Here is an 18967-nt window from a genome sequence, read left to right as displayed (position 1 = left end):
AGATACCAACGAGCTACCAGAAAAGGGAAAAAGATTATTTGACTACTAAAAACACAAAACACCACAAGCTAATTTAAAAGGCAAACAACAAACTTGGGCAGGGAAGGTTGCAATGTATCTGTCAAATTTAAGTTCAATGCTCTCAATGTTGAAAAAATGCTTACAACCCATAATGAAAAAAAATATATATAAAACACCCCAAAAGAAAATTCAGCAAATGCAGTATACACACACAATGGAATATTATTTGGTCATAAAAGGATGAAATTTTGCCATTCGCATCAATATAGATGGAACTGGAGGACATCAGGTTAAGTGCAGTAAGCCAGGTGCAGAATGACAAATATCCCATGTTGCACTCCTTTGTGGAAACATAAGAAAAAAAGAAAAAGAAACAAAAATTCAGTCTCATAGGTAGTAGAAGAGTGGTTACTACAAACTGGAAAAGGGAGCAGGAAGAAGAGAGAGAGGTTACATAAAGATTATTGAAACACAGGAAGAATTAGTTCTGGTATCCTATAGCCTAGTAAGGTAATTATTCATCAACAATCAATGATATATTTCAAAATAGTCAGAAAAAAAGAGCCTGAAGATTCCTAACATGTAGAAATGATTAATACATGTAAGGAGATGAAAATGCTAATTACCTTGATTTGATTATTACATTGTATGTACATGTAACAAATTTTCATACTGTACCCCATAAATATGTAAAAGTGTTGTCAATTAAAAATATTTTTAACAAAAGAAAATTGAGCAAAAAACTAAAAGCTGGCAAAAGAACTAACACCAGTAAATTAAAAAGGCTAAACTTCATAATTAACCAAGGAAATTCAAATAAAAACAAGGTCAGTTGCCACTACTAAATGCACACAGAATTAAACACATTAATTAATTAATTAATTAATTAACATTTTATACCAGGGATTGAACCCAGGGTGCTCAACCCCTGAGCCACATCTCCAGCCAGTTTTACTTTTTATTTTAAGATAGGGTCTCTCTAAGTTGCTTAGAGACTGGCTAAATTGCTAAGGCTGGCTTTGAACTTGTGATTCTCCTGCCTCAGCCTCCCAAACTGCTGGGCTTATAGGAGGAATGTGCCACCACACCTGGCTAAACCCATTTTTAGAAAAAGGTACTTCTGAGGATTTTTTAAAAAGAACTACTTTGAGAAATTTTTTAAAAAAAGAGCTACATCTAATTTAGTAAGACTGTCAGGATGAAAGAGGAAAGGGAAGATAAATTGGTAGAAATGTGGAAGGAAAATTTGGCAACAAACAAAAATATTAAAACTGTACATATCTTCTGGAGCTAGCAATTTAACATCTAGGAAAAATGCAATTGTTTACCTTTAATTTGAAGTTTGATGTTTAAATTTAAAATCTAATGAATTATTAGCATTTTAATAAATAACATTTCACATTAATTTAAGTGAATTAAAAATATCTAAATTAGTGATTCCTTAATATAATACCTAACCACTTATTTTGAAATAAAAGACAAGTTTTTAAAATAGTTCACTCCTCTCCACGTTCTCATTTTCATGTGCCTTCTGTTTCTCTCTGGTTTGGGACTTGGCTTTATTGTCACTGCTTTATTGTCCTCTGAGGGAGCATAGGCAGCAAGACAGTAGTACTAACTTTAGGGGACTTGAGTTGCAACCTACTCCTGCTTCCTACTACTTGTCACCTGGAATAGTCTCTTAGCCTCTGCTAACTTCAGTTACTCATTTTGCCATTTGGCAATAACCATCCAAACTAAGCCCTAAAACAGTCACAAATGTTGGATGAGATACTATGTATGATTACTTAGCACAGGACCTGCCTCATACTAAACTTAATGAAGAGTTATTCTTAGATCAAATACTTATTAATAAACATCATTCATGTCTTTTTATATTACTGACTAATGAAGCCTTAAATGTGGTAGTCTAAAATTCCATTGCTGCTGACATACTATTGAAATTTGATCCATCTCATATAAAAATAGCACCATCCTGCCTCTATGATGAATGGTACTCTGGGAAAATTGGCCCCTAAATTTTGAAAGAAAAAAAAAACAAAACTGAGTTCCTACAAAATGGAACTCATTAGATAAATTGGATTATCTATAAAAGATGGAGCACGATGCAGCTATTAAATTGTTATAGATGCATTAAACTTTACTTTCTAGGTGTTTATGTGAACTTCTGTTTTCCCATCTGTGAAACTAGAGACAGATTAGAGATCAATCTTAGTCACTTTCAGCTATTTTCATTCACTTTTCCTGTATATTTTCAGTAATTTAGTTTTTTAGTTTGTTATTGTATTAAATTTGGGAGCTCACAGTAGACTTGAAGGTATTTCACTTACACTGCAAGAAAAATAAGAGCGAATAGGAAAATATGTTGTGTTTACTAGCTTTGTTTCAGGAAATAATGGAATGTGACTGATGCCCCAGGAATTGTGTAATATGGCAGTACTGCAGCTGATGGCACCTGTTTCAAGTGAGAGAATCTCTTCCATAGTTCATGCTGATAAAGATAAGGCCAAGGAGTTCAACCAGGAAGAGATCAACCATCTAAAGTCTGCTCCAGAAACCATCAGCAAAATTCAAGAGGCAAAAGAGAAAAATACTTTGTTTCAGAAATTAGTATTTGATCTTGTCATTACTGTCTAAAATATCTGGAAAATCATGCAAAAAATACAGAAAAAGCACCCAATCTTATGACAAGCACCCTCAGAATCCAAAGAATGACATCAGATAGATCAAATAAATACCAAATAGTTTTGTTTCTCCTTTTCCGCTGTATAAGATTCATCTAGGAGTCCTTTTTTCCTGAATCCCTCTCTCTCTTTCAGCTCCTGTTCCTCTGGGTCCCCAAGGTCCTAGTCTCCTCCCACATCCCCTTGTGGTGAAGCCTGGGTAAATAGCTTAGGCCTATAAAAAAAGCAACATTTGGTACAATCACGCAGCTAGAAAAGAATCACATTTATTTATAAGACAAAAAAAATCACAATCAGGAAAATCTGAATTAAAAACTCTGGGTCGGAAACTGGGGTGGACCAGCAATTTGTGTTATCTCAAACCCTCCAGGGGATTTTGATGCCCCCAAATTTGAGAACTACTGATATACTTACTCCATTCTAATTTTTTTGTTTTTCCATCCTCAACTGTCAAATAAGTTGACAAAAATGACTGTTGCTCATTAGTCACTTACAAAGATCTCCCTACTGGTTTTCTTCTATTATGTTGCTTTATGAAGGTTATATCTCACCTGAATAATAGTTTAAATTAGATAAAGTAGCATTAATTCTACCACACATCGTGTGTGTGTGTGTGTGTGTGTGTGTGTGTGTGTGTGTGTTCTACCCAGATGTAGGGAAGTCAACTGAAAAATTGAAGCTTGAGGTCCTTGAGATTTTACATGTGCCTTTCATATTGAGCATCTGATTGAGAAGTAAGGGGCCCACAGTGCATCAGCATGTTCTGTTTTTTCTTCCTACACTTTACTGTAACCACTGTTCATCCAATATTATAATCCCTAGTAATAATTAACTCAGCATCTATTTTTTTATAACTTAGAAAATAGCACATTAAAAGCATTCTTAAGCATTTGGTGTCAATCCCTTGCGGCTGTATCTGGCTAGTGCCAGTCAAATTTAAGAGTAACCCCCCAAGGTGAAAGATTCCAAGGTGTGCTTTATTTTTGAGAGCCTAGTAATTAACAGTCAGAGAGGTGAATCATCCTTGAATTTTCATCCTACAGTTGTGGCTGAGTGACATTTGCTAATGGGACCCTCTGTCACATTTGTGTATGCTACAGTCTTAGATGTCCTGGCTACCTTTCAAGGCACTTTCTTTGCTCAGAGGTGAGAAGATCACACATTTTATAAGATCTAAAATAGTTTTCTAAGAAAGGTAACATCAGATTGATTCAACTTTGTACTGCTGGAGTCTGTTCTTATTAAATGAATGTCATATAATCTTTGCAACAAGAGTCACAGGAGAACAAGTGTATCCGTGAGGGGTTTTGCTTTCCTTCTGATGGCATTCTATTCAGAAAGCAATCTCCACTTAAACCCCATAGCGGGTTGTAAGGGATGACATAACTCATGCCAGGACTGCAGTGGCACTCTGTCCTTAGCAAAGCACACATTGCTTCCTTTGGCACGGAAATGACCTTCTGTTTCAATCTAGGAGCAAAGCATGTGGCTCTGTGTACTTTCCTCCCCAGATTGTGAAAACTTGGAGGCATAGCATTTCTTTTCAAACTCTTTCAGCAAGAACTACATATTAGGTTTAAAAATTCTCCACAGAAATACAATGCTTTATAATAATCGATTGTGTTTTTGAATTGGTGGTTGAATAATCCGACTCAATTTCATCTATGTCTAAAGCAAGGGATCAGCTGCCAGGACTGCCAACTAGATGATGGCTCTGTGGCTTTCATTGACCCGGCATGATTTAGTGGCTCAACCACTGTGCCCAGCAGTGTATTGGAATTTAAGGCTTTCATCTGTTGTCCTCAGATTTCTTACTTGTCACTCCATTTTTCCAGTTGTGCATCCACATCTCATTGGGATTCCATGGGTCAAAATCAATGGAATGCTGCTTGCACCTCGGTAAGCCTCAGTAGTAGAAGTCCACAGAGCAGAAATTCCATGGTGAGGGAGCACAGAGGCCAGGGCTTGTTCTCTGTTCCATTTGAAGATAGATGGCAATCTTCAATGCGCCCTAACATGCAGGCTACAACCCTCACTAAAGCCAAATGCACAATCAAATGCCGAGCACTTGTATCTGATCTGAGGATTTGAAATTCACAGTAAAACATTGTAAGAACATCTGTGCCAGAGTATGATGCAAGTCAGGTCTCATTACTTTTTGCCTTTGAAGTAAGTGGGCTTCCATGTTTGTTGTGTTATGTGGCATCATCATATCCCTGCTTTCAGTCAGTTCCAAAGCATTCTCCATGACTTTGTTTTCCCATCCTTTTTTGCACCATGACAAACATGTAAACTCTCCAGGAGAAACATGAGGTGCAGGAGGGGCAGCGCAAGCTCACCTCTTTGCTGACATTCAAGGGTTCAGCCCCATGTCTCCCCATTTTGCTTCCACCACCAGTCACTTTATTTGAACACATACAAGATTAGACACCAGTCGTCCTCATCTTCCATAGTTTTCCAACCAACTATACTCTGAGATAAAACTTGGCAAAGAAAAAATAAAAGACTTCAGTCAGAACAGGATCAAATCAAGATAAAATGTGAGCTTGCCAAGGTCTCCCTTGGTTACTTCCCAACCTTGCACTTCAGAATCCTCCTTCCATTCAGGCTGCCCACACCCTGCCAGCCCACCCAGACCTCAAGCTTTTCTCTAGTGGCTGAAGGTCAACTCTGAGGGGTCCTGTATGGACTTGTCCTTCCTGAATAGCACCTGGTTGTCTTACCTCTCCTCATACATGCCAACTCTCTCTTCTCATAAACTCTCCTCTCTTCCTGAATACAATCAAACACTATACATTCTATATCATTCCTATTCCTTAGAACCCTGATATTATCTAGATTTCGGGGGGGGGGGGGCTATAATGCAATTAATAGTTGGCAACAAATTAATATTAGCTTTCCCTGGAGAATAGTTCATCTTTTTATCATTTTACGCAGTATGGTAACTACCATCTAGTAAGTACTTACTGAGAATGAAGTTTCTTGCTGCAAAAATGAATAAAATATGATTTCTACCTTTAAGGAGTTTATGTTTTAGTTGAATAAAGAATATAAACCAAGCATACTTAAACAAAAAAATTGTAATCCAAGGTCATCATAGAAGTGCTACAATAGAAGTGTGCAAAAACCTATATGGAGTCATTTAACAAAATAATGAGGACAATAAATGAGAATTCTAGAAATGAAGCTTAAAAAACTATATCTATCTATCTATCTATCTATCTATCTGCCAGTTATAATAACTCTGTCATTCTAATGGGAGAAACCTTTCTCTCTTTCTTTTTTTTTTTATTGTAAACAAATGGGATACATGTTGTTTCTCTGTTTGGACATGGCGTAAAGGCATACCATTTGTGTAATCATAAATTTACATAGACTAATGGTGTTTGATTCATTCTGTTATTTTTTCTCTTCCCCCCACCCCTCCCACCCCTCTTTACCCTCTATACAGTACTTCCTTCCTCCATACTTGCCCCCCTCCCTAACCCTAACTCTAACCCTAACACTAACCCTTCCCTCCCCCCCATTATGTGTCATCCTCCACTTATTAGCGATATCATTCGTCCTTTGGCTTTTTGAGATTGGCTTATCTCACTTAGCATGATATTCTCCAATTTCATCCATTTGCCTGCAAATGCCATAATTTTATCATTCTTTATGGCTGAGTAATATTCCATTGTATATATATACCACAGTTTCTTTATCCACTCATCAATTGAAGGGCATCTAGGTTGGTTCCACAGTCCGGCTATTGTGAATTGAGCAGCTATGAACATTGATGTGGCTGTATCTCTGTAGTATGCTGATTTTAAGTCCTTTGGGTATAGGCCAAGGAGTGGGATAGCTGGGTCAAATGGAGGGTCCATTCCAAGTTTTCTGAGGAATCTCCACACTGCTTTCAAGAGTGGCTGCACTAATTTGCAGCCCCACCAGCAATTTATGAGTGTACCTTTCTCCCCACATCCTCGCCAACACCTGTTGTTGCTCGTATTCTTGATAATCGCCATTCTAATTGGGGTGAGATGGAATCTTAGGGTAGTTTTGATTTGCATTTCTCTTATTACTAGAGATGTTGAACATTTTTCCATATGTTTGTTGATTGCTTGTATATCTTCTTCTGTGAAGTGTCTATTCATTTCCTTGGCCCATTTGTCAACTGGATTATTTGAATTCTTGGAGTAGAGTTTTTTGAGTTCTTTATAGATTCTGGAGATTAGTGCTCTATCTGAAGTATGATTGGCAAAGATATTCTGCCACGCTGTAGGCTCTTTCTTTGCATTGCTGATAGTTTCCTTTGCTGAGAGAAAGCTTTTTAGTTTGAATCTATCCCAGTGGTTGATTCTAGCTTTTATTTCTTGTGCTATGGGAGTCCTGTTAAGGAAGTCTGATCCTAGACCAACAAGGTGAAGATTTGGACCTACTTTTTCTTCTATAATCTTCATGGTCTCTGGTCTGATTCCGAGGTCCTTAATCCATTTTGAGTTTAGTTTCGTGCATGGTGAGAGATATGGGTTTAGTTTCATTCTGTTGCATATGGATTTCCAATTCTCCCAGCACCATTTGTTGAAGGGGCTATCGTTTCTCCATTGCATATTTTTGGCACCTTTGTCTAGTATGAGAAAATTGTATTTATTTGGGTTTGTGTCCGTGTCCTCTATTCTGTATCATTGATCTACCTTTCTATTTTGGTACCAATACCATGCCGTTTTTGTTACTATTGCTTTGTAGTAGAGTTGAAGATCTGGTATTGCAATACCCCCTGATTCACTCTTCCTGCTAAGGATTGCTTTAGCTATTCTGGGTTTCTTATTCTTCCAGATGAATTTCATAATTGCTTGCTCTATTTCTGTAAGGTCTGTCATTGGTATTTTAATTGGAATTGCATTGAATTTGTATAGCACTTTAGGTAGTATGGCCATTTTGACAATATTAATTCTTCCTATCCAAGAACATGGAAGATCTTTCCATCTTCTAAGGTGTTCTTTAATTTCTTTCTTTAGTGTTGTATAGTTCTCATTGTAGAGGTCTTTCACCTCTTTTGTGAGATTGATTCCCAAGTATTTTATTTTTTTCGAGGCTATTGTGAATGGGGTAGTTTTCCTAATTTCTCTTTCTGAAGATTCATCACTTATGTATAAAAATGCGTTGGATTTATGGGCATTGATCTTGTAATCTGCTACTTTACAGAATTCACTTAAGAGTTCTAAGAGTTTTCTGGTGGAATTTCCAGGTTCCTCTAAATATATAATCATGTCATCAGCGAACAGGGATAGTTTGAGTTCTTCTTTTCCAATTCGTATCCCTTTATTTTCTTTGGTTTGTCTAATTGCTCTGGCCAGAGTCTCAAGAATGATGTTGAATAGAAGAGGTGAAAGAGGGCATCCCTGCCTTGTTCCAGTTTTTAGGGGGAATGCTTTCAGTTTTTCACCATTTAGAATGATATTAGCCATGGGCTTAGCATAAATGGCCTTTATAATGTTAAGGAATGTTCCCACTATTCCTATTTTTTCTAGTGTTTTGAGCATGAAGGGGTGCTGTATTTTATCAAATGCTTTTTCTGCATCTATTGAAATAATCATGTGATTCTTGACTTTAAGTCTATTGATATGATGAATGACATTTATTGATTTCCGGATGTTGAACCAACCTTGCATCCCTGGGATGAAACCCACTTGATCATGGTGCACTATCTTTTTAATATGTTTTTGTATGCGATTTGCTAAAATTTTGTTGAGAATTTTTGCGTCGATGTTCATTAAGGATATTGGTGTGAAATTTTCTTTCCTTGATGAGTCTCTGTCTGGTTTAGGTATCAGTGTGATATTGGCTTCATAGAATGAGTTTGGGAGGGTTTCCTCCTCTTCTATTTTATGGAATACTTTGAGAAGTATTGCAATGAGCTCTTCTTTAAAGGTTTTGTAGAACTCGGCTGAGAACCCATCTGGTCCCGGACTTTTCTTTGTTGGTAGGCTTTTGATGACTTCTTCTATTTCAGTACTTGAAATTGGTCTATTTAAATTGTTTATGTCCTCCTCGTTCAGTTTAGGCAATTCATATGTCTCTAGAAACCTGTTGATGTCTTCGAATTTTTCTATTTTGTTGGAGTATAGATTTTCAAAATAGCTTCTAATTATGTTTTGTATTTCAATCCTGTCTGTTGTGATATTTCCTTGTTCATTCCGAATTTTAGTGATTTGGGTTTTCTCTCGTCTTCTCTTTGTTAGTGTGGCTAAAGGTTTATCAATTTTGTTTATTTTTTCAAAGAACCAACTATTTATTTTGTCAATTTTTTGTATTGTTCTTTTGTTTCAATTTCATTGATTTCAGCTCTGAGTTTAACTATTTCCTGTCTTCTACTACTTTTGGTGCTGTTCTGTTCTTCTTTTTCTAGGGCTTTGAGCTGTAGTGTTAGGTCGTTTATTTGTTGAGTTTTACTTCTTTTATTAAATGCGCTCCATGAAATAAATTTCCCTCTAAGTACTGCTTTCATAGTGTCCCAGAGATTTTGATATGATGTTTCTTTGTTCTCATTTACCTCTAAGAATTTTTTAATTTCCTTCCTAATATCTTCTGTTATCCATTCATCATATAATAGCATATTGTTTAATCTCCAGATGTTGGAATAGTTTCTGTGTTTTACTCTTTCATTTATTTCTAACTTCAATCCATTATGATCTGATAGAATACATGGTAATGTCTCTATCTTCTTGTATTTGCTAACATTAGCTTTGTGGCATAATATATGGTCTATTTTAGAGAAGGATCCATGTGCTGCTGAGAAGAAAGTGTATTCGCTCTTGGTTGGATGGTATGTTCTATAAATGTCCGTTAAGTCTAAATTATTGATAGTGTTATTGAGATCTATGGTTTCTTTGTTCAATTTTTGTCTAGAAAATCTGTCCAGTGGTGAGAGAGGCGTGTTAAAATCACCTAGTATTATTGTGTTATGGTCTATTTGGTTTCTGAAATTGAGAAGAATTTGTTTGACATACATGGATGAGCCACTGTTTGGGGCATAGATGTTTATGATTGTTATATCTTGCTGATTTATGCTTCCCTTAAGCAGTATGAAATGACGTTCATCATCCCTTCTGACTAACTTTGGCTTGAAGTCCACATTATCGGAAATGAGGATGGATACTCCAGCTTTTTTGCTGAGTCCATGTGCATGGTATGTTTTTCCCCATCCTTTCACCTTTAGTCTATGGGTATCTTTTTCTATGAGGTGAGTCTCTTGCAGGCAACATATTGTTGGATCTTTCTTTTTAATCCAATCTGCCAGTCTATGCCTTTTGATTGATGAATTCAGGCCATTAACATTCAGGGTTATTATAGAGATATGATTTGGTTTCCCAGTCATTTGGTTCATTTTTTAAATTTTATTTATTCATTTGTTTGACACAACTTGTTTCCTCCTTTATTTGACAATTCCTTTAGGATAATTCCTCCCTTTGCTGATTTGCTTCTTTGTTTTTCATCTCTTCCTTATGGAATATTTTGCTGAGAATGTTCTGTAATGCTGGCTTTCTTTTTGTAAATTCTGTTAGCTTTCATTTATCATGGAAGGATTTTATTTCATCGTCAAATTTGAAGGTAAGTTTTGCTGGGTATAAGATTCTTGGTTGGCATCCATTTTCTTTCAGGGCTTGAAAAATGTTGTTCCAGGCCCTTCTAGCTTTTAGGGTCTGGATTGAAAAATCTGCTGATATCCGTATTGGTTTCCCCCTGAATGTAATTTGGTTCTTTTCTCTCACAGCCTTTAAAATTCTGTCTTTATTTTGTATGTTAGGTATTTTCATTATAATGTGCCTTGGTGTGGGTCTGTTGTAATTTTGTGTATTTGGAGTCCTATAAGCCTCTTGAACTTGATTTTCCATTTCATTCTTCTGATTTGGGAAATTTTCTGATATTATTTCATTGAATAAATTGTTCATTCCTTTGGCTTGTTTCTCTAGGCCTTCCTCAATCCCAATAATTCTTAAATTTGTCCTTTTCATGATATCCCATAGTTCTTGTAGATTCTGTTCATGATTTCTTACCACCTTCTCTGTTTGTTCAACTTTGTTTCAAGGTTATATATTTTGTCTTCAATGTCTGAGGTTCTGTCTTCCAGGTGTTCTATCCTATTGGATATGCTTTCTATGGAGTTCTTAATTTGGTTTATTGTTTCCTTCATGTCAAGGATTTCTGTTTGGTTTTTTTTCAATATCTCTAACTCTTTATTGAAATGATCTTTTGCTTCCTGTATTTGCTCTTTTAACTGTCGATTGGTGCGATCATTCAATGCTTGCATTTGCTCTTTCATCTCATCGTTTGCTTCTCTGATCACTTTAATTATGTACATTCTGAACTCCTTTTCTGCCATTTCTTCTGCCATGCTGTCATTGGGTTTTATTGATGTAACATCTAGATTTGTTTGCAGCATTTTCTTTCCTTGTTTTCTCATATTGTTCAGGTATCAGTGGACCGCTGAGATATTGCAGATTTCCTCTATTGACTTACAATGTCCCTGAAGATTTCTGTATATATCCCCCCTTAGCCTTCAGTAGGCTGAGTCTTGGAGGAAGTTGATAATGCGGTACTCCACAAGGAAGCTGCCTCTCTAGGAGTGGTGGCCTTCAGGTGGGGTATAATCCCTGCTAGTGGGCAGAGGTGCCTCCACTTGTTGACCAATGGTCATCCAAAGGGGAACTAGGCTGCGGGCTGAGGTAAGGCCTGTTTGGGCCTGAGTCTCTGGTTTTACCATCCTTGTGGGGAAACCTCACCCGGCAGGGAAGACTCACCCGGTGGGGAGGTCTCGCTGGTCAGTTCCCTCCTAGAGGTTCCCCTCAATTTACAGCTACCGCCTGGGCTGGGCTGCCTTCCTCTGCAAAGTTCCCAGGGGCCTGGCCCTACCTCCTGGGCCTGGGAGCCTCACCCTTCGCAGATGAATCTCTTTTGGCTGCCCCTCCTCAGAGAATCTGCCCGCAGGCCTGGAACCTTCGCTCCGCCCTAAGCCTGTCTCTGTGGGGCTCTTCCACCAAGAAGCCTCCTAGATCCTGGGACCCTGTTGTGCACCTAATCGCCTGGCTATGCGGCCCCTCCTGTGAGCAGCCACCTATGGCCCCGTACAATCTCTCTGAGACCCAGAGACCCGCCACACGCCTTTCCTCCAGACAGCCGCCCAGTATTCCGGTGCGGTCACTAGGAGTCCAAGAAACTCACTGCGTGTCTCCACCTCCCACCAACCACCCGTAGCCCTGGGCAATCAATCACTCCGAGTCGAAGTGACCCTCCCCGTTCCTCCTCCTTCTCCAGATAACCCCCCGAGTGTTCAGGAGCGGTCGCTCTGAGTGGCTCTGAATCCACGTGACCCGCTGCACGCGTCCTCTGGGCAACCGCCCAGAGCTCTGGTGCGGCCACTCAAGACCAAGCGACCCACCACGCTTCTCCTCCAGGCAGCCCCCCTGTGTTCAGGAGCTGTCCCTTTAAGTCCAAACAACTCACCACTCGCCTTCTCCTCTGAGCAGCTGCGTGGAGCGCTAATGCAGTCACTGCAAGTCCAAACATCCTGCCGCGCTCCTCCTCCTCCTTCTCCTACTCCTCCGGGCAGGCCCCGGGGTTCAGAAGTGGTCTCAGTCCAAGTAGCTCGCCACACAGCCCCTCCTCTGGCAACCACCTGTAGCTCTGGTGCAGTCACCCTGAATCCAAGCGGCCGCGCTCTTCTTCCTCCTCCTCGTCCTCAGGGCAGGCCCCGGTGTTCAGAAGCAGTCGTTCTGAGTCCAAAGAGCTCGCCGCGGAGCTCCTCCTCTGGCAACCGCCTGTAGCTCTGGTATAGCCACTTCGAATCCAAGGGGCCACGATCCTCCTCCTCCTCCTCAGTGCAGGCCCCGGTGTTCTGAGTCCACACAGCACTCCTCGCCACTCCTCCCCTGAGCAGCTGCCGGAGCCCCAATGGTTGCTCCGAGTCCCAGCGCTGTTCCGAGCGGCCTCCTTTACTACGCTCCCAGTTGTCCGAGTTCACTGCTCCAGCGGGGGGAGGGGCGTCTCGCCGGCAGCTCTACTTCACAAAGTTTCCTGTGTTCCGGGACCACCGTCCCATCCGGGACGCCTTCCCAACGGGTGAGTCACCCGGCTGCTTTGAGTTGGTCCCAAGTGTCTCAATATCTCCTCTTTTGAATCCTGAGTCCTGGAGCAACATGAAATGCAGCCACCCTCTAGGCCTCCATCTTGAAACCTCCCTTTCTCTCTTTCTGAAAGCAGAATGTAAACAGTCTTTTTCTGAGATTAACTTGGCCCAAAGAGGTAGTTGAAAAGGGAGTTGTTTGGGGTATCCCTGGTGGAGCTTGGGTCAGGTCCATGCGAGGCTATTACAACCTGGAATTGTCCCTCTACTATCCTGACACTGCATTTAGGAAGCAACTTTTTCTTAAATAAAGATATAATTTTAAAACATTTTTCAGTCTGTTTAACTCTGTCTTCTCAGAGAATTTTAGGAAAAAGACCGTATATTCTTGCAAAAGAATGAAAGGTAAAAAATGAAATGACTCAGATGTACAATATTCTTACTTATTTGGCAATAGTAAGATTCATCAATAACAACACTCTAGGGATAGACTTGAAATTAAATGGATAGATTATTAGCAGATAAATGAAAAGAATAAAACTGCATAATAGAATAAAAGTACATGAGAAAAAACTATGATTTACAGATTAGTAATGGGTCTTTTTGTTTCTTTGATATAATACTTGGAAACCCAGCTTATAAATGTGATAAAACATTACATTTAATGTCATCCATTTCTGTGTAAATTTTTTAAACCACTATACATAATTTCGACAACCACAGCTATGCATTATGGGAAGATCTGAGCCAGAAATATGAGCCAACGAGCGAAGAGGAATTGATGAAGAAAAATAATTGAGGATTTTCCAAATGTGCAGAACTAAATTCAGTCCTATAGCTACATACGGAAAGTCTTTACTAAAATAGACATGCCATTTAATGTTTTGAAATGGTAAGTGGTCTTTTGGCATTATTTTGCATTGTTAGAACCTTTAACCATTGGCCCAGAAATACTAGCTCCTACCTGCCTTAGTGTCTTCCCTGTACCCCCAAACTTTGATAAAGATCATAAATTTCTTTGGTATACATAAAACTCAAATTTTTGCTGAATGATTTCTTAAAATGCATTCTAAATGGGATTATATGCATTGGCACACAGAAGTGCTGGTAAGCAGCTACAGGCAGTTTCCAATTTAAAACTTGATTGCATTCCAAAAATGAATTTGAAAGCTGGTTCATTGGAAGGCATCCTCTTGTGGAAATAAATTCTGAATAGTTTTCTGGATGGCCTACAAGGGTAAAGCCAGGCCACGATATACCACAGTTCTAGTAGCATAGTCTAAATTCTGGGTCCAGAAAAAAGGGTCTGTTTGGTAGAGTAGGAGGAAAGGGAACATAGAAAAATTGGCCCCTCTTACTTAGTATCTTAGTCCTTTGGGGCTGTTGTAACAAAATACAATAAACTGTGTGACTTACAAACAACAGAAATTCATTTCTCACTGTTCTGTAGCCTGGAAGTCCAAGATTAAGTGCCCTGTGCCTCGTAACTGTTCACTTTCTCATGGACAGCCATTTTCTCTAGGACTTTTTTGTTTTCTGAATTTTTTTGGCAAGCTAGTGGAAGTTTTCTTTATTTAAAAATTTTTTGTATTGTATATATTTAAAATGGATGACATGCTGTTTTGATACACATAAACATGTGAAATGATACTACAAATGTACGTGTCCATCACCTTCCACCGTTACCTTCTTGTGTATATGTATAGTGAAAACACCTAAAATGTATCTTCAGCAAATTTAGGGTATACAGTACAATACTATAGGCTATAATCTTCATGCTGTACATTAGATTTCTAGATTCATTCATATCACCTAATTGCAAATTTGTACCATTTACCTACTTCTCCCCCAGTAACCATGGTTCTCCTGTTTCTGATTATTCATCAAAGATTCCACATGTAAGTATTTTTTCTTTCTGTCCCTGGCTGCTTTTCACTTAATATAACCCTCCAGATTCATCCATGTTGTGACAGATGGGACGACCTCCTCTTTTGAGGCTTAATAATATTCCACTGTGTAGGTATGCGTGTGTGTGTGTGTGTGTGTGTGTGTGTGTGTGTGTGTGTGTGTGTAGATAGATAGATAGATAGACGCACATGAATATATATGTATATATATGTATATACATATCACATTCTATCAAGTACACTTACAAATTGTTTCCATTTATTAGCTATTATGAATAATGCTTGAAAGGCACATGGGATTACAGATTACTCTGATATACTCATTTCATTTCTTCTGTATATATACACCCAGCAGAGGGATTTCTGGGTCGTATGGCAGCTCTTCTAATTTTTTGAGGAGACTCCATACTGTTTTCCACAATGGTTGTACCTAGTTACATTCTCACCAGCAGTGTAGAAGGATTCTCTTTTGTCCACACCCTCATCCACACTTGTTATCTGACATTGTAGTAGAAGCTGTCCTAAAAGGTTTGAGGTGATATTTCATTGTGGTTTTGATATGCATTTCCCTGATGATTAGTAATGTTGAACACATTTTCATATACCTGATGTTATCTTCTTGGAAAAATGTCTATTCAGGTCCTTTTCCCATTTTTTAACTGGGCACAACCTTATCACTTCCCAAAGGATCCACCTCCTAAGATGCTGGAAATGAAGATTCTAACGTGAATTTTGCAAGGATGTAAACCTCAGACCATAGCATCTAGGATTAGTATTATCACATGAGAAATAAATTCAGAGTGTGTTAGCCATTCTCTCACCTCGCATTTGTTATTGTCCCTTCCTTGCTAGAGTTCTTCTCCTCAGGGGCAGGATGAGTCACCAATGAGTCTCTGTGACATACTCCCAGGCTCCTTCCCTCCCAGCAAAGTGCTCCAAGCTCCAAAATACCTTCATTACCTCCATCTCCATCCAACCTGCTCTCTCAATGCCAGGACCCCAGCAGAACGGGCAGCAGCACTGGAGAGACACATTTGCAGCTAGTTAGTTCTGCACCCATAAATTTCCTTTTTGGGCTGGGATTATATTAATGGCAGTCATTCCTCTAAAATTGCTTGTTCTGGCTTTTGAGAGATTAAATTGTCATTAAGAAAAAAAATCAATAAATTATCAGATGACCAGTTGTGGCAGTAAAAGAGTCCTGGCAAGTGTTGGGATGGCAGAAGTCCCTGACACTATTATTTCTTGTTTCTGTGCCAGTTGTGAATCAGCTTTTTAAAAATTGCCTATGGCTTCTCTCTTGCCTTTTGTCTTGAACGTTCTTCAGCATGTTTTCTCTCAACACCCAGTACACCCTTTAACTGAGCTGTTTCTCTTGAAGGAGGTGCCATTTGTGACTGTCCTGGTCTAATCATGAAGTCTGTTACTTGAGATCTTGTCCTCCTTTGGTATAGCCTGAACTTGGGTCAAGAGATGGCGAGGAAGGCTCAGCTCAGTGCAGACTCTGGATGAATCCTGCTGCCAGCTTGAAGACTGGACAGCAGCTGGGGAGGGACCCGTGCACTTACCCACACACTCTCAGTGTCCAGCGGTGTAGGGTCAGAGAGACCTTGGTTCAAATAGGAACTTTTAAATTTACTAGCTGATTAAACTTATTGGCAAGTTACTTGAACTTTAGTTTCCTCCCTTGAAAACTAAGATAAAGTCTGTATCCAAGACTTTCTGTGATAAAGTTAACATTTAGAATAATATCAAAATGCCTAAATATTCATTCTCATCCCTTGCACCAACCCTGCCATTGTCAATCAGTTGAGTTCATAAATATTAGTCCCAAAGTTTTCCTGTTGTTTTCTTAGGGAGTTTTTCTGAGTTATTTAAATTTAAAAATTTTAATAAGGGCATTTTTCCTCTGCAAAGATGACATCTTTCTTCTACATAATGTCTCAACTCTAATTGGTATTAATTGTGAGATGTCTTATTTTTTTTCATCTTTGGAGCATCAATTTTATTATAAGGTTTGTGAGAAACAAATGCATTAAGAATCACCTTTGCTCTCCAAGTAACATGGAAGAAATGACAAAGAAGAGCAGGGCAGTGTCCCAGTCTCCCAGGTGGGACAGAGGAGCCCACTCTTCTCCAGGGAGCTCCAGATGCCCCTGTGGCTGGAATCCATGTGGAGAAAACGGAGGCAGTTTGCACACCCCCCTCCTGCAGCTGTTTCAGTTCGTGCCTGGCCAGTACCCATACTTTGGCGTCAAGGTCCACAGAGCCCAGGGGCTGTCCGCTTAAAATGCAGGGAGACATGTGATATGAATTCTTAGTGATATGAGCATCATATCATGACCCATAAATGCATACATTTATGATTCATCAATTAAAATGACAATGATAAAAGCATATATAAAATAAAAATAAATCCAGGTCACTCCACCTGCTGGCTTTTGTCTGTCTCAGCTCTCCACTTTGATTGAAAAGACCTGTCAATCAAGGACCTGTCTTCCCTGTGTTCATTGCAGCCACTTTGCTTCTGAATCAAGGGCCTATCTTTGGGTCTGGCACACAGCAACCTGGTACCCAGCAACATGTTCAGAGAACTCAGGTGGTGATGCTCAATGTTGACCCCTTCTAGCTCTTCTTGTCATGGGTCCAGGCTGTGGTTCCACCATGGGGTCTCCTGGTAGAGAGGGAGCTTTCTTCTGACAAGATGCCCTTGGGAGGACTTGCTGCTTTCTGCCTCTAACCCACAGATGATCACGCAGGAGCTGGGCAGGGGGGATGCAGGGACATTCTGGAGGCTACTCTGGGAGTGGGGTCCTCACATGCAGGCTGCAAAGAGAAATGGCAGGCCGGCTAGTTCTTCTGTTGCTCTTTTCCTGACTGCTTGTCCTCCTCAACCAGCTTATGCTCAGCAGTTCTCAAGGGTAAAACTCATTATTAATAATTATAGCCACTGTGCTGAATCACATGTGGGTTCTGAAGGTGACCTTGGATAGATAGGGTCTTTCTGCCAGTTATCTACTCTGGTTGTGGGCATGATAATACCACTTGACCAGGTTGTTGTAAGGAGTGGGATGCTGAAAAGGTTTCAATAAATGTGCCCAATTGAGGGAGCCCAAAGATGGAGCTATGTCAGTTCCTAACTCATATCCTTTTATATTTGGATAGGATGCCATCTCACCCTACCCTGCATCCACATGAGGGCAGTCTTTTGGAAAGCCAGTACACCTTCAAATTCATGTAATTTCAAGGTCATTCTCGCTGTGCTCAGTAAAGAGAGGCACAGTGCCAATGTTGTACCAACTAAGGGTGGCCACAAAAATAGCTGGCTCTGGAGCTTGTGGTCTATCTAGACCCTCTGTCCCCCACAAAACATATTTCTGTACTCAGTCTAACCCATGTGTCCCATGGAGTGGAGTGAGTGTGTTAAGAGATCACTGTGTTAAGGGATCCCTGCAGGTAAGAATCAGTGACCTTTTCTACTCTATATCAAAACTGAGATCATGTCACCATCTCAGGGAGCAGGAAACCAGAGCTCTGACAAGGTCTGGCGAGTATGGTGTGTTGAATGAGCTCCTTCACCTTTGAGTGAGTTATTTGGGGCCAGTATAGTGTCTAGTGTGGAGTAGACATCTAATAACTTTCTAATGATGAATGAATGGCCAGAAGAATAGTGAACTTCTAATCTTGCTTCAGGAACACCAATAGGTTCTGCAAGTGAAATCAGCGGTACTATCAGTAATAAGACTTCAAAAATTTTAATGTCACACTTCATCAAATCTAGCAATTCTACTTTATTTAATATTATGATAAATCAATCCGTTTGATTATTTTTATCTCTATTTTAAATCCCTAGATGGGTTATTTAGTAGGCTATTGCCTAAACTTGAAGATTCAAATAAATACAATATTAGGGGTCTTTTTTTGAATTAGTATGTTCCATTCAATTCTGATATTTAATTTAGATTAACACTATTAAAATTATCTACTTCCTGGTTGTTACCAGAGCTTCCTATTGCAAATACCCTATAATTATAAAGACATAGGCCATACATTAGAAATAACAGATTTTTCAAATATCTGACCTAAAATTAAATTTAGCAACCAAATAAAAACATGGGACATAAAAAAAAAAAAAGAAAGAAAGTGAAAGCTGAAAACGACGACACATCAACTTTCAATTAAGTACCAATTTTTAAGTCACCAGTCAGATTCTGGATAAAAGTTTTTTTGTTTTTGTTCTTTGTCCCAAA

This window comes from Sciurus vulgaris, assembly GCF_902686455.1.
Source record: "Sciurus vulgaris genome assembly, chromosome: 1".
Lineage (NCBI taxonomy): Eukaryota > Metazoa > Chordata > Mammalia > Rodentia > Sciuridae > Sciurus > Sciurus vulgaris.
Note: the sequence above shows the minus strand (reverse complement) of the source record.